The sequence below is a fragment of the Zootoca vivipara genome, chromosome 4, assembly GCF_963506605.1.
Source record: "Zootoca vivipara chromosome 4, rZooViv1.1, whole genome shotgun sequence".
In the NCBI taxonomy this organism is placed as follows: Eukaryota; Metazoa; Chordata; class Lepidosauria; order Squamata; family Lacertidae; genus Zootoca; species Zootoca vivipara.
This window is the reverse complement of record NC_083279.1, coordinates 61994646-62008035: the sequence shown is the minus strand read 5'-3', so window position 1 is coordinate 62008035 and position 13390 is coordinate 61994646.

Below are 13390 nucleotides of genomic sequence, written 5' to 3'. Positions count from 1 at the left end.
ATTAAGGAACAGGATGTGTTGAGAATGTGCTCAGCCCAGGAATTTGTTTTCACTATCAGAAGAGAGCCCACAGTCCTGCCACCTTTTGCTAAACAACTGGGAGCCGATATGCTTGCTGATCACTTGGAGATCTACCAGTTGATCCCAATCTACCTTCTACCCATCCATTTATTCGCTATATGATTGATCTGGGATACCCTAGACAAGAGCAGATTTTATTGCTAGATATGTCTTGCACAACTTGCAATGGTGTGTTGCATAAAGGTATCCAGAGAAAATATTAACGGGTTTAGATGTGGAACACATGAATAAGATGTATATGTTTTTATTGTGCCTAAACCCTCTTTATGGAAAAGCCTCATTTGTAGATGATCCCCGCCCCCTTAATTAAAAAAAAATCACTGAACAAAAACTTCCACAAGTGAACTTCTTTTTTTGCATTGGCAAGTTGACAGATTTGTGTAAAAGGGAACCTCCTGTTTGTAAACAAGCGTTTTGTCTATTGTGACAGCGAGTAGACTGCTCCAAAGTGCTGTGCCCTCAAGAAATTGTTACTAATCAGAGTATATCACGGGCGTCTTGGAAATGGCTGTCTCCACAAAGCTGCCTGCTGAGAAGCCATCGGCACTTTGGAATGCTAAACCTTACAGGGCTTGCTTCTGGAGCTTCTGGAACATCTGGTGCAGGAGTCTTTTTTGAGACTACCTGCCAGCCTGCCCATTTGCTACATAAATGAACATCACATCCAGAGCCAGGAGTGCCAGGAGCAACAAGAGCTTCCACTAGATTAATATTATTAAGTTTAAATGATGAGGGACAATTGGAAGTGAATGGAATTGTCTGTGTGCATAAGAAAAATATAAGCCTTTGCTGCCATAAAGCAGTTCCTGGCATTATTGGCATTCACTTAAGAAGATTCATGAAGGTGTGTGCTTTGTATCTCTGACATCAACATCAGCAAACTCTCTTAGTTTTGGGCCCACTAGATGTCCCTAAGTGCCGTAGTGACTAGAACAGAGGCACCAGCCCCTTCCCATCCACGTGATCTGGTATCTGCCCACTCCTTGCAGTGAATGGATTTTGGAAATGTTAGTGCATTCTTGATGTCTCTCTCTTTTCTTGTGTTGCTCACACATAGGGCATCCAACCTGCCCTTGACACACCACATTGTCGAGCTAGCTTTGCCATACAATGACTGCAGGTTGAGCATGCTTGTCAGCAAGGGATTCCCTCCACATGCACATGCTTTGACCCTGCCAGTCCCAACGGGCACAAGCCCCACTACTGATGAGAAAGATCGCCACGCTCCAAGTGCCCTCAAATGAGTAATGTGTTCCTGGGGCTTCAAGACAGACATGCAGTGCCTATATTTTAGTACCATCCAATCAAGCGAAGCAAAGATGCAAAGTTGTGATACGAAAGTTCACAAATCAGCTGACTAGACAGCTGCTATGCAAACTCATTGGGATGGGATGGGCACTTTGTTTCAGTGTTCTTGAATGGCTTGGTTGGTTGACCTGCTTACTTTGCTAGCCATCCTTGAAGTCCCAGGTGACTCAACAGCCCCATTTCTCACTTCTTGCCCCCAGACCCTTCTTTGTGCCTTTGACTGAACGTTGAAAGCTGAATGTTGGAAGATTCAGGATTTCTTCATGCAACACATAATTAAAACTCTGGAGCTGGCTCCCACAGGAAGCTGTCATGGCCACCAACTTGGAAGGCTTTAGAAGAGGATGATGGCTGTGCCCTGCCTGCACACTTTGTGCCAATAATGCTTCTGAGTATCAGTTGCTGGAAACCCCAGGAGGAGAGAGTGCTTTTGTGCTGTGCTCTTGCTTGCTCGTCTCCTGGCTGGCCACTGTGAGAACAGAATGCTGGGCTCGATGGGCTACTGGCCTGATTCAGCTTGCTCCGAGCTCAGACTGCATGTTTGAAACTATCTTACTGTATTTTGTACCCAAGAGTATTCTAGCTGTGTTCTCCTTGCTGCTGCAAGGAATAAGACATGAATCAGACCTTTGGATTGAGTAAGTAAAGCTTTTAAACTTACTTAACAGTGTGTGGTCTGTTCATTGCCAGAGGGGTAGAGAGGGGGGCAAGTGCTGCAAGCACACTAAATGGGATATGAAAAGGGTATATTCCCTTTTCCCCTACTGGTATATTCCCACGTTACACTACTGCTTAGCTCTGTGACCATTTTAAACTTTGCTGGGGCCTCTCTCCCGCCGGAGAGTGTGTTAAGCCCTGTGTTTTGAATCCAGGCATCCTCCCAATTTTGGGGGGTTAATTACTCACATGTGGGTCATGGATCCTATTTTCCTCCCGCACAAAAGGTGCAGAGGAAAGTGAACCGAGTGAAAACCAAATGTCATGTAACAGCTGATTGGGTAATGTGCGTAATTAGATATTCTGACACATCAGAATCCTGCCATCCCTTCTCACCTCCTACAGCCCTTTTAACTCAGCTCCTTGGAGCTTGCATCATGTTAATACTTTACCCCATGTGATGAAAAGTATCTCTATTTGCTTTTCACCACAGGCCTTGATATGTCTTGAAGATGTTTCAGCAGAGCCAGGAAAAAATATTTCTGGGGGGGAAATGGGACCAATGAGCTTGACATGTACACCTGCTGTAACTGGATCGGTGTTCTAGGGAAAGTGTAGGTAATTTTCCTACTTGGGACATATATATATTTAATGGTTCTCATAAATGTGTTCATGTAAAATGCGTGGTATGTGTGTGTGTGCGCGTGTGCGTGTGCCAGCCATTATCACACAATACTTAAGGGAGGCTGTTAGCAAGCCAGTTCCTCTCTGGGTTACAACTTAAGAGGAGGATTTCTTTATATTTATTATTTATATTTATAAAATCTTAAATATATTTACAGAAATGTACAAATAGTTACAATCATTTTGTGGTGTCTACCTGTACACCTATCTGTATTGATATAATAATGTAGCAAATGTAGCAATTATCCATATATATTCCATATATATATATATATATATATATATATATATATATATATATATATATATGCTGTCTCCTCAAGAAGGAAAGCAGAAAGAAACACCAAGGTCTGGATGCAACAGAAAGTCAAACCTACAAAACAGGTGCATTTTCCAGGATTCAACTCCTAACATTCTAATTCTGTGGGGCATCCTTTTATTGTGTATTTGGAAGTGATTGACATGCCACAGCTTTGGATTATAGATCAATGAGAGCAGAAGATCACCGTGCCAATGTTACAATCCATTGAGTATGAAACAATACTGTGCAGAGAGACAGAAAGTGCTTTGCACAAGCTGCCCGATTTGTGCAGATTTCCTGCAGCTTGAAAAGAAGCTGGTGTAGACCAAGTTGCCAAAAACCACTTGGCACAGCTGCTCTCTCCCACCCCCATCAAAAATGACATATGGTCATTTTTGTCCTCAATCCTTCAGGCAGGGTGATGCGAGCAGGATCTGACCAAACAGAAACGCAGCATTTTGTCAAGTCATTTAAATGAATGTTGTCTTTCTTCGCTTTCTATTGTAAACCAAGTAGTTTGCAATGCCCTCTGTAACGAGTTTCTGCAGTCTCATGGAAACATTTTGCTAAGGATAAAATTCATTAGATTTTTCATGTCTGCGTTCTTGCCTTTTTTAGCAGCAGATAATTTCAGCATGGTAGTGGCATGCATCAAAGCAGTGGCCTTGAACATCAACCTTTGCAGGACGAGGATAGCAGGAGCCTGTTCTCATGACCCCTACAGCCCTTGAAATCAACATTTAGAATCATAGAATCATAGAGTTGGAAGAGACCACAAGGGTCATCCAGTCCAACCCCCTGCCAAGCAGGAAACACCATCAAAGCATTCCTGACAGATGGCTGTCAAGCCTCTGCTTAAAGACCTCCAAAGAAGGAGACTCCACCACACTCCTTGGCAGCAAATTCCACTGCCGAACAGCTCTTACTGTCAGGAAGTTCTTCCTAATGTTTAGGTGGAATTTTCTTTCTTGTAGTTTGCATCCGTTGCTCCGTGTCCGCTTCTCTGGAGCAGCAGAAAACAATCTTTCTCCCTCCTCTATATGACATCCTTTTATATATTTGAACATGGCTATCATATCACCCCTTAACCTTCTCTTCTCCAGGCTAAACATACCCAGCTCCCTAAGCCGTTCCTCATAAGGCATCGTTTCCAGGCCTTTGACCATTTTGGTTGCCCTCTTCTGGACACGTTCCAGCTTGTCAATATCCTTCTTGAACTGTGGTGCCCAGAACTGGACACAGTACTCCAGGTGAGGTCTGACCAGAGCAGAATACAGTGGTACTATTACTTCCCTTGATCTAGATGCTATACTCCTATTGATGCAGCCCAGAATTGCATTGGCTTTTTTAGCTGCTGCATCACACTGCTGACTCATGTCAAGTTTGTGGTCAACCAAGACTCCTAGATCCTTTTCACATGTACTGCTCTCAAGCCAGGTGTCTCCCATCCTATATTTGTGCCTTTCATTTTTTTTGCCCAAGTGTAGTACTTTACATTTCTCCTTGTTAAAATTCATCTTGTTTGCTTTGGCCCAGTTGTCTAATCTGTTAAGGTCATTCTGAAGTGTGATCCTGTCCTCAGACAGTGCGTGATGCTATCAAAGTGCATCAGCTCAGAGTGAGTGGGGTAGTGGAAGGAAGACCACAGTCCCACCTGGGATTAAGCCTGGCTCAAGCTTTGACATATAATCACAAACTAAAAAGGAATGTTTACACCAATAGCTAGCCTAGGCAGAATTTCACTTGCACCATCAAGCTGCGGTTGATCTCAAAATTGGGGCAGCCAGAAGCCATCTTCACATAACTGAGAAGCACAACTGTTGTAAGCTGCTTTAGGAGCCAGGTGGTGAAAAGCAGGTTATAGCTAGCTATTTATTTATTTATTTATTTATTTATTTATTTATTTACTTACTTACTTACTTACTTATTTAAAAGTTCAGCAGGCTCAGATAATCATGATGATAGATAGGTACATCTAGACAATCTTACTCAGACCGGTTCAATTGTGTAACCAAATCCCAAGTCAAGTGTTACTATTAGAAGTTATGAAAACACTTGGGGATGGGCAGTGGGGATGACGAAGTTAGCTCTGCCCCCCTCATTGTCATTCTCATCACCCTCAACTTGTGGAGGGCAACTATGCAAAGTGGGGAACCTTTTTTGCTCATAGAACTTCCTTGCATGTTTTAGAACCCTGGTTTCCCAGAAATCCGAATGCATCAATGAATGAACGCACACGGCTCCTTGCTTTTCCTCCAGTAATTGAGAGCAATGGGAGTGATAATGGAGCAGAGTGGAATGACATTCCTTTGCCTGATATTCAGCCCTTCACATTGCTGCTTCTTACTAGGAGGTAGACGAGTGAGACAGTGGGAAGACTGGCCCGGCACAAACAGATGGGCAGGAGCACCAGGCCATGTTTGCACCATGCCAACCTCACTACTTCCCCTCTGCCTCCCCATAAGGACAGTGACATGGCCAGCTGGAAGTCAGGTGAGTGGCAGCATGCCACCACACCATCAGCTACTGGGTGGTAGGGCTAGTACATTCCTCTCTACCACTTCACCTGATCCGTTTTGGTAAAGGTCTGAAGATAGCTAATATTGTAAATCGCATCACATTCAGCTCAAAGTGTCGGAGAGCAAATTACTGTGATCTCTCAGTAGATGCTGGGACAGAATCAGCTGAAACAAGCTGTAGAGAGAAAAGCACACAGAGGTGATAGTCCCTGAGTTTTATTGCCTTGGGAAAAGGAATGTTATCACTAAACAAATGAAAAACTAGCAAACGCTACAGATGTTTTAGATAGGCCAGGACTGCTACTTGACTCAGTGTCTGGGCAGGATATTGATTAGAAGGACCATTCTTTATTGCACTCCTATTGTTCAGCAATCACCACCTCTTACCGTGGGAACCCTGCAACTTGTTATACATTATGCTGTCAACAATGCAAGCATAACATGTCCGTCTTCCATATGGGAACTGAAGATATGCAGAGCTTAAAGAAGAGAACTTTTCTGAGATGCCTTAGCAACACATGGCTTGAAGGTCAATATATGTGCTAACTGACCCCCAGCCCATTTTGCAAGCTCAATATCTCAGCAAAAATATGGTTTAGAATTTAATTATTTGCCTGCATCATTGATTGTCTTTTTAGAAAATAAAATAATAAAATAATGATGTTAAATGTAAAGTTTGAAGTCATCACTCTGCTTTGCTTCTTTTCAAACCAGCAGAAAATAACATTGGTAAGAATGTGTGTTTGATATCACTCCCAGAATATGTCTAGAACACATGACTAATGAAGTTCCTTTTCTGAAAGCAGGAAAAACAGGCAAGGTTAATTTTTCTTTTCTATTTATTTCTTTTATTATTTTTTTAGCCAAGGGTATGATGACTTTCAAGAAGATATACAGAATTCTTGCTTGTGAACTTCTGAATGAATATGAATTCCAGCTCAATTCTGCAAGTGCAAAGTAGCATTCATGAGTTTTTAATGGAAGAAGAGACGTGCTAAAAAGTTTTGCAGGTTATATAGTTAATGAAGAAACAACTTAAAGAGCCAACATTTAGCACGCTATTCCATGACACACCCACACCCAAGACACACAGTACTGCTTACCATGAAAGTGCTCAGCAGTTTTACCAATTTGAGGACAAGTTGACAGGGCACATTGAGAGCCCTCCCCTAACTGATAGGTCCAATAAAATAATCAGGAAATATGCATGAGATGCTTATTATGGCCAAAGAATGGAGCCATTTCCAAGACGCATGCACACACGCACACGCACACGCACACACACACACACACACACACACACACAAACAGAGTCTGGTTGACTTAAGAACTTTTTATTCCTATTTATTTAAATAGCACTACCATGCCCCATCGCAGCTACATCCCCTTACTGCCTCGTCTCCTTCTAAGATTACACAATAATCCTATAATTATACAATAATAATAACTAGGGGTGCATTGCAACCATCAAAGCAGTTCTCCATGAGAGGGCTTTCAGGTAGATCTACTATTTTCTGTACACATAAATAGGCCAATTAATTGGAGTGCTGCAATATTTTATTCGGAGTGACTTAAGTTGCATTTCCCCTCAAAACTCCATGGCATATAACAGAGCTTGCACACCCTTCTCCTGAAACAGAAACACCCCGTGTTCCCAAATGCTTAGCTTAGGACCCTTACAGAACAATTCCTTCTTGGTGTTCTTCCCACACACCTTTTGCAGAGTTTACCAAGGATCCAATCCTCCATGGCTGACTCGTCTGCTTTCGCTTTGATTGGCTCCAGTCAGCACAAGGGGTGAGAGGGTTTCTCCTCAGTTGCTGAAAAGCCTACATTTCATGCTGACTGGATGGCTCTGGAAGAGAGGAGCCCTGCTGCAGGAATAGTAAGAGGTCATCAAACAAACCCCAGCCCATTGACCCCAGACTACTACACCTCTAGGTGTAAGCGCATGCTCTCACGGAAATTAGTCGGATTTAAAAGTGCTTAATTGGGCTCATGGCCATCATATATCAACATACTCCTAGGTCCTTCATCTGAAAGCTCAAGGAACGATTGCCAAATGCTAGTCAAATTATAATTCCTCATTTATTTTTATTTTCAACACAACCCATAATTTAAGAATCAATTTTCCTCCATGTCTGCCCTCTTTCCGTTTTGGATGTAGGGGCATAGCTGTCAAGTTTTCCCTTTTCTCACGAGGAAGCCTATTCAGCATAAGGGAATTTCCCTTAAAAAAGGGAGAACTTGACAGCTACGTGTAGGGGGGAGACAAATACAGGCCTTTGGAAACAGGTTTGAGGCATCACTTTTCAAGCTCCTCTGAAGAAAATTTCCGCCTGCCTCTTAAACCATGTCTAATTTATGTTAACTGCCATTTCTGTTGTAACATCCCGTGGTATACTTGGCATTGTAACAAAGCTTGCAAATACTGGGTGCATTGTGCTAACCAGTCCTTCGGTTCCCTTTGATTTTGGAAAAACCATTTAATTAATTTTTGCTTTACAATTATTTTGCTTTACAAAATAATTTTCCAAAAAGCTTTGCTTAGCCCATATGAGGATCACATGCAGGACTGATGCATCACTCTCAAATAGGCGGATACACCAAATCATGCCTCGAGGCAGGCTCTGAGCTTTTCCTCGCCCTCCTAATCTGTGAAAGTCACAGTTTTATCCACCCTACCCAATCTGTTAACACTTTTTGTTTAATAGTTTCCAACAGGCAAATCCCACTTTCCCCACAATCTCCCCTGTTGTTGATACTGGGGAGATTGTGATACTGATTGATACTGTTGATACTGATACTGTACACAGGAGTTGGATTTTTTTTGGGGGGGGTGCAGATAGTGGTATAAATCCAACACCAAGTTATGTACTTGCCTAAGCACATTAAGGATACTTCCAGGCCATTTTCAGGTATGATTCAGTCATCCCCAGCAAATTCAAATTGTACAATTGAAGTTGATCTCGAACAATAAACACACTTCTCAAAATCCGGCCGTTTTACAATAAGGTAAGTGACAAGAAAATGCACTGGAAGGTATGTATGGGGAGCATTTGTTTGACAAAATGTCATTTAATCTCCCTGCGGACAATTCAGAAGAAATGCTCAATTTCAAAAAGCCAACATTGTTGAACCTCCTGCAAACAAATCAGGATGAGTGCACCATAAGTAGGTTGACTGGAAGCAACCTCAGTTGCATGGGCTTTAAGAACGCCTAACTCTCGCTTGGATTAAGGCCAGAATGAATGAATGAATTGTGTTGTTGTGTTGTTCTGTGCTTTTGATGTGAGTGGTTTGGGGACATTTGGACACTGAAATGTGGCATTCAAATTCTAAAAACAAAACAAGTTTGCAGATGATACCAAATTGGAAGGGGTGGCTAATATCCCAGAGGACAGGATCACACTTCAAAATGACCTTAACAGATTAGACAACTGGGTCAAAGCAAACAAGATGAATTTTAACAGGGAGAAATGTAAAGTAAAACAGCTACCAGATTTTTAGAAGACATCTGTAGGCAGCCCTGTTTAGGGAGGCTTTTAATGTTTAATAGATTATTTTATTTCATTTTTCTGTTGGAAGCCCCCAGAGTGGCTGGGGAAACCCAGCCAGATGGGCGGGGTATAAATTATTATTATTATTATTATTATTATTAGTAGTAGTAGTAGTAGTAGTAGTACCAGTACTACACTTGGGCAAAAAAAAATGAAAGGCTCAAAAACAGGATGGGAGACACCTGGCTTGAGAGCAGTACATGTGAAAAGGATCTAGGAGTCTTGGTAGACCACAAACTTGACATGAGTCAGCAGTGTGATGCAGCAGCTAAAAAAGCCAATGCAATTCTGGGCTGCATCAATAGGAGTACAGCATCTAGATCAAGGGAAGTAATAGTACCATTGTATTCTGCTCTGGTCAAACCTCACCTGGAGTACTGTGTCCAGTTCTGGGCACCACAGTTCAAGAAGGATACAGACAAGCTGGAACGTGTCTAGAAGAGGGCAACCAAAATGGTCAAAGGCCTGGAAACGATGCCTTATGAGGAATGGCTTAGGGAGCTGGGTATGTTTAGCATGGAGAAGAGAAGGTGGTGAAGGGGTGGAGAAGGGGTGATATGATAGCCATGTTCAAATATATAAAAGGATGTCATATAGAGGAGGAAGAAAGGTTGTTTTCTGCTGCTCCAGAGAAGCGGACACGGAGCAGTGGATTCAAGCTACAAGAAAGAAGATTTCACCTAAATATTAGGAAGAACTAACTTCCTGACAGTAAGAGCTGTTTGGCAGTGGAATTTGCTGCCAAGGAGTGTGGTGGAGTCTCCTTCTTTGGTAGTCTTTAAACGGAGCCTTGACAGCCATATGTCAAGAATGCTTTGATGGCTTCTCCTGCTTGGCAGGGGGTTGGACTGGATGGCCCTTGTGGTCTCTTCCAGCTCTATGATTCTATGATTCTAACTCAACCAGGTAGAGCAGAAGGCAGGGAGACCAGCGGTAGGTGGAGCCACGGCCAGTGACTGGCTGAGCCAAGTAATTCTAGCATAGTCCCCATCCTTCCTGCTGAAGAAGGAGGGCAACACTGAGGAGGAGGAGGATGACAGGCAGTGCCACCCTTAGTCTAGATGCAAGCAAGAAGGCAAGCAGGGGGTGGCTGGCTAAGGGCAGACTGAGGTTGGAGAGATTGTGATCCATTCGCCTTAATGGAACAGCCTCCACTGCTTGCAATCCTGTGCAAGTCCTTCCCGCTCAATGCAGAAAGGTCAGTCATTTGCCCCTCCATGGATGCAATTTAAGAATAGTTGAATATGAATGCTTGAATGGAACAGGTGTGGGGAACCTCTGGGCCTGCAGATGCTGCTGAACTGTAACTCCCACCAGCCCCAACAAGCATGGCCAATGGCCAAGGATGATGAGAATTAAAGTTCAGCAATATCTGGTGGGCCAAAGGTTCCCCCACAGCTGCTCTAAACAGATCTATTCTTTTGGCTGAAGAGAGCAGTCTTCTGCTTCCAGTCTTCAGCTAGAGCTAGTTGACTCCCTCTTATGCCAGGAAGTTGGAGCAAAACCTTGGATTTCACGCAACCATTGCTTCCTAGCAATGGACCCTAGCATGGATCTTGCTGTGAGTGCCATGGCAAGTGCCCAGGACTCTGAGCTTTCATTAAAAAGCCAACCAACCCCACGTCTCTTGCACTCCTAGAAGGAACGTTCTGGGGCAAAATGTGCAAGTACCTCAAAAGAGATTTCTGTGAGTCTCCTCGTATCCACGGGAAGGCCTGACGGGGCTTCTCGCATGTGGAAACTATTACATAGAAACTGAAAAAGTGGATTCTCTTGGGCTGGAGCTGGCAAAAATGGAAAAACAAAAACACCCATGTCTCTAACTAGTGCCAAAGATTGACTCTGGGATCTTCTGCATGCCCGGCATGTGTCCACTACTACCACAGAGCTACGTTCTCCCCACCAGGGCAGGAAGCTTCTGCAGAGAAATCCTCAAAACATCCTGTTTGTTTGACTTCTGGAAAACAACTACCATGAAATCTTCATCCTGCCATTATCTTTCCTACGATAATAATTGGGACTGAGACCACAGAAAGGAGAGGTTGGAACTGCTCCCCGGAGAAGTCCCTTGCAAAATATCATTGAGCTGCAGAATATCCCCAGGCTGGCAGGGAGCATGTGCCCAGCTTAGTCCTCATCAACAACACCTCCTTGTTGACTTTTAACACTTCCTTATCGCTTGCTGGTTCACCTCCCAGAGGTTCTGATAAAATGCCATCCCCAGTGGAATCTTCTGACCCAGTCTCTTGAGAATGCAACAGCTTTAGAGGTGGAACTGAAGCTTCCATCCTAGCCTGGAAAGGGAATGATCCGTGTGGGTGGTTGGGAGCAATCTGATCCATCTTCTTGTACCACAGGATAAAGTATCATTGTCTTTATATCCTCTTTTTAACTTCCAGTGATGGACACAGACAACTTCCCTAGGCATTTCGTTTCAGTGTGTGTGTGTGTGTGTGTGTGTGTGTGTGTGTGTGTGTGTGTGTGTGTTGAGAGCTTCTTGTCTCCCACTAACTGTATTCACATCAACTGGGAGGGTTTGACTTTGTTACTTTCACATTACCCTTCGTGTTCTACTACTGTAAATATCTTCGTACTATTAGCCATAAAACAATCACCCCCCCTGTAGAGCTAGAAGGGATCCTGAGGGTCATCTAGTCTAACCCCCCCTGCAAGGCAGGTATCTCAACTAAAGCACCCATGACAGATGGCCATCCAACCTCTGCTTAAAACATCCCAAGGAAGGAGAGTCCACTTCACAACCTCCCAAGGGAGACTGTCCCACTGTCAAACAGCTCTTAATGTCAGGAAGTTCTTTCTGATGTTTCATTGGAATCTCCTTTCTTGTAACTTGAATCCATTGGATTGGTTCCTACCATCCAGAGCAAGAGAAAATAAGCTTGCTCCATCTTCCATGTGACAGCCCTTGAGATATTTGAAGAAGGCTATCATATCTCCTCTCACTCTCCTCTTTCCCAGACTAAACAGACCCAATTCCCTCAACCGTTCCTCATAATGCACTTAAACTGCAATGTTTTACACACTTTTCTGGGAGCAAGCCCCGTTGAACATTTGCTCTGTGGGCAATGGCCTTCTGTTCTTTTCAAACCAAGTTTTTTCTCTCTAAAAAAAAAATCAAAATGCAACTTTTATGGTTCCAATGCCATTAAAACCCAGTGGCAAACTCTGATTAAACACACACAAATCCTATTGCAAATATCACCTCTTAAATCATATCAAATTTGCAACACAGCTAGTAGTCTAAATCTTGGATGAATGAGCTTGCAGGGGAAAAAAAGTCCTAACAGTACAATCCTGTGCTCTTAAGTAAGGCCTACTCTGAAGTAAATTCACTGGAACTTACTTTCAGGTAGCTGTGTATAGGATTGCAGCCAAAGTTAATTTAGAATAGACACGTAGATCTAAATACAACATGACTGGATTTATATAAGGGAGCACATGGATTCCAATGGACGTTCAGTAAACTGATCAGAGGACTTTGTAAGCCTTTTTACATTGCTTGTCATTCCAAAAATGCATGAGGGCTGTAAAAAGGGATGGCTCCCAATATGCTTAGTTGTTAATCATCCTCCCAGATATAGGTGGCAGATCAGGTTGCATTGACCCAGTAGAATATATGATAGCACATTTGCTGGAACTGGAACCATGAAGGCAAAGCTGATTTTAAGATCTTTGTAAAAGGAGAACAGAACACTGTGTGTGTGTGTGTGTGTGTGTGTGTGTGTGAGAGAGAGAGAGAGAGAGAGAGAGAGAGAGAGAAGAGAGAGAGAAGAGAGAGAGAAGAGAGAGGGAATTCCTGGTCTCTTCAGCTGCTTGGCCTGAAAATGGAAAGCCCAAAGCATTTCAAATTCCTGAAGTCTTTTGTTGCTAATGCTTTGCAACAGGCTTTACTGAGCACCAAGCATCTGGGAGAAATTACAGGAATGTTCTCTTGTCTGCATAGATTCAGGGGAATGGTGCCACTGGGTGGATGGGTCAAGAAGAAGATGGAAATGGACAGGAGAATGAAGGAAGCAGGAAGGAGAGAGGCAACTGTTAGCAGAACAAAGAAATAAAGGAAGCAAAAGTAATACAAATCACAGCAAACAGGGCAGACGTAAGCAGGGCTTTTTCAGGGGGAACTCACAGGAACTCGGTTCCAGCACCTCTCAGGTGAGTTCTGGCGCCTCTCAGGTGGGCGCCATTGCCATTCTAAGAGAACGAGGTGGTGTTCATGGTGAGTTCTGGAACTTCTTTTTCTAAAAAAAATAGATAGCACTGGA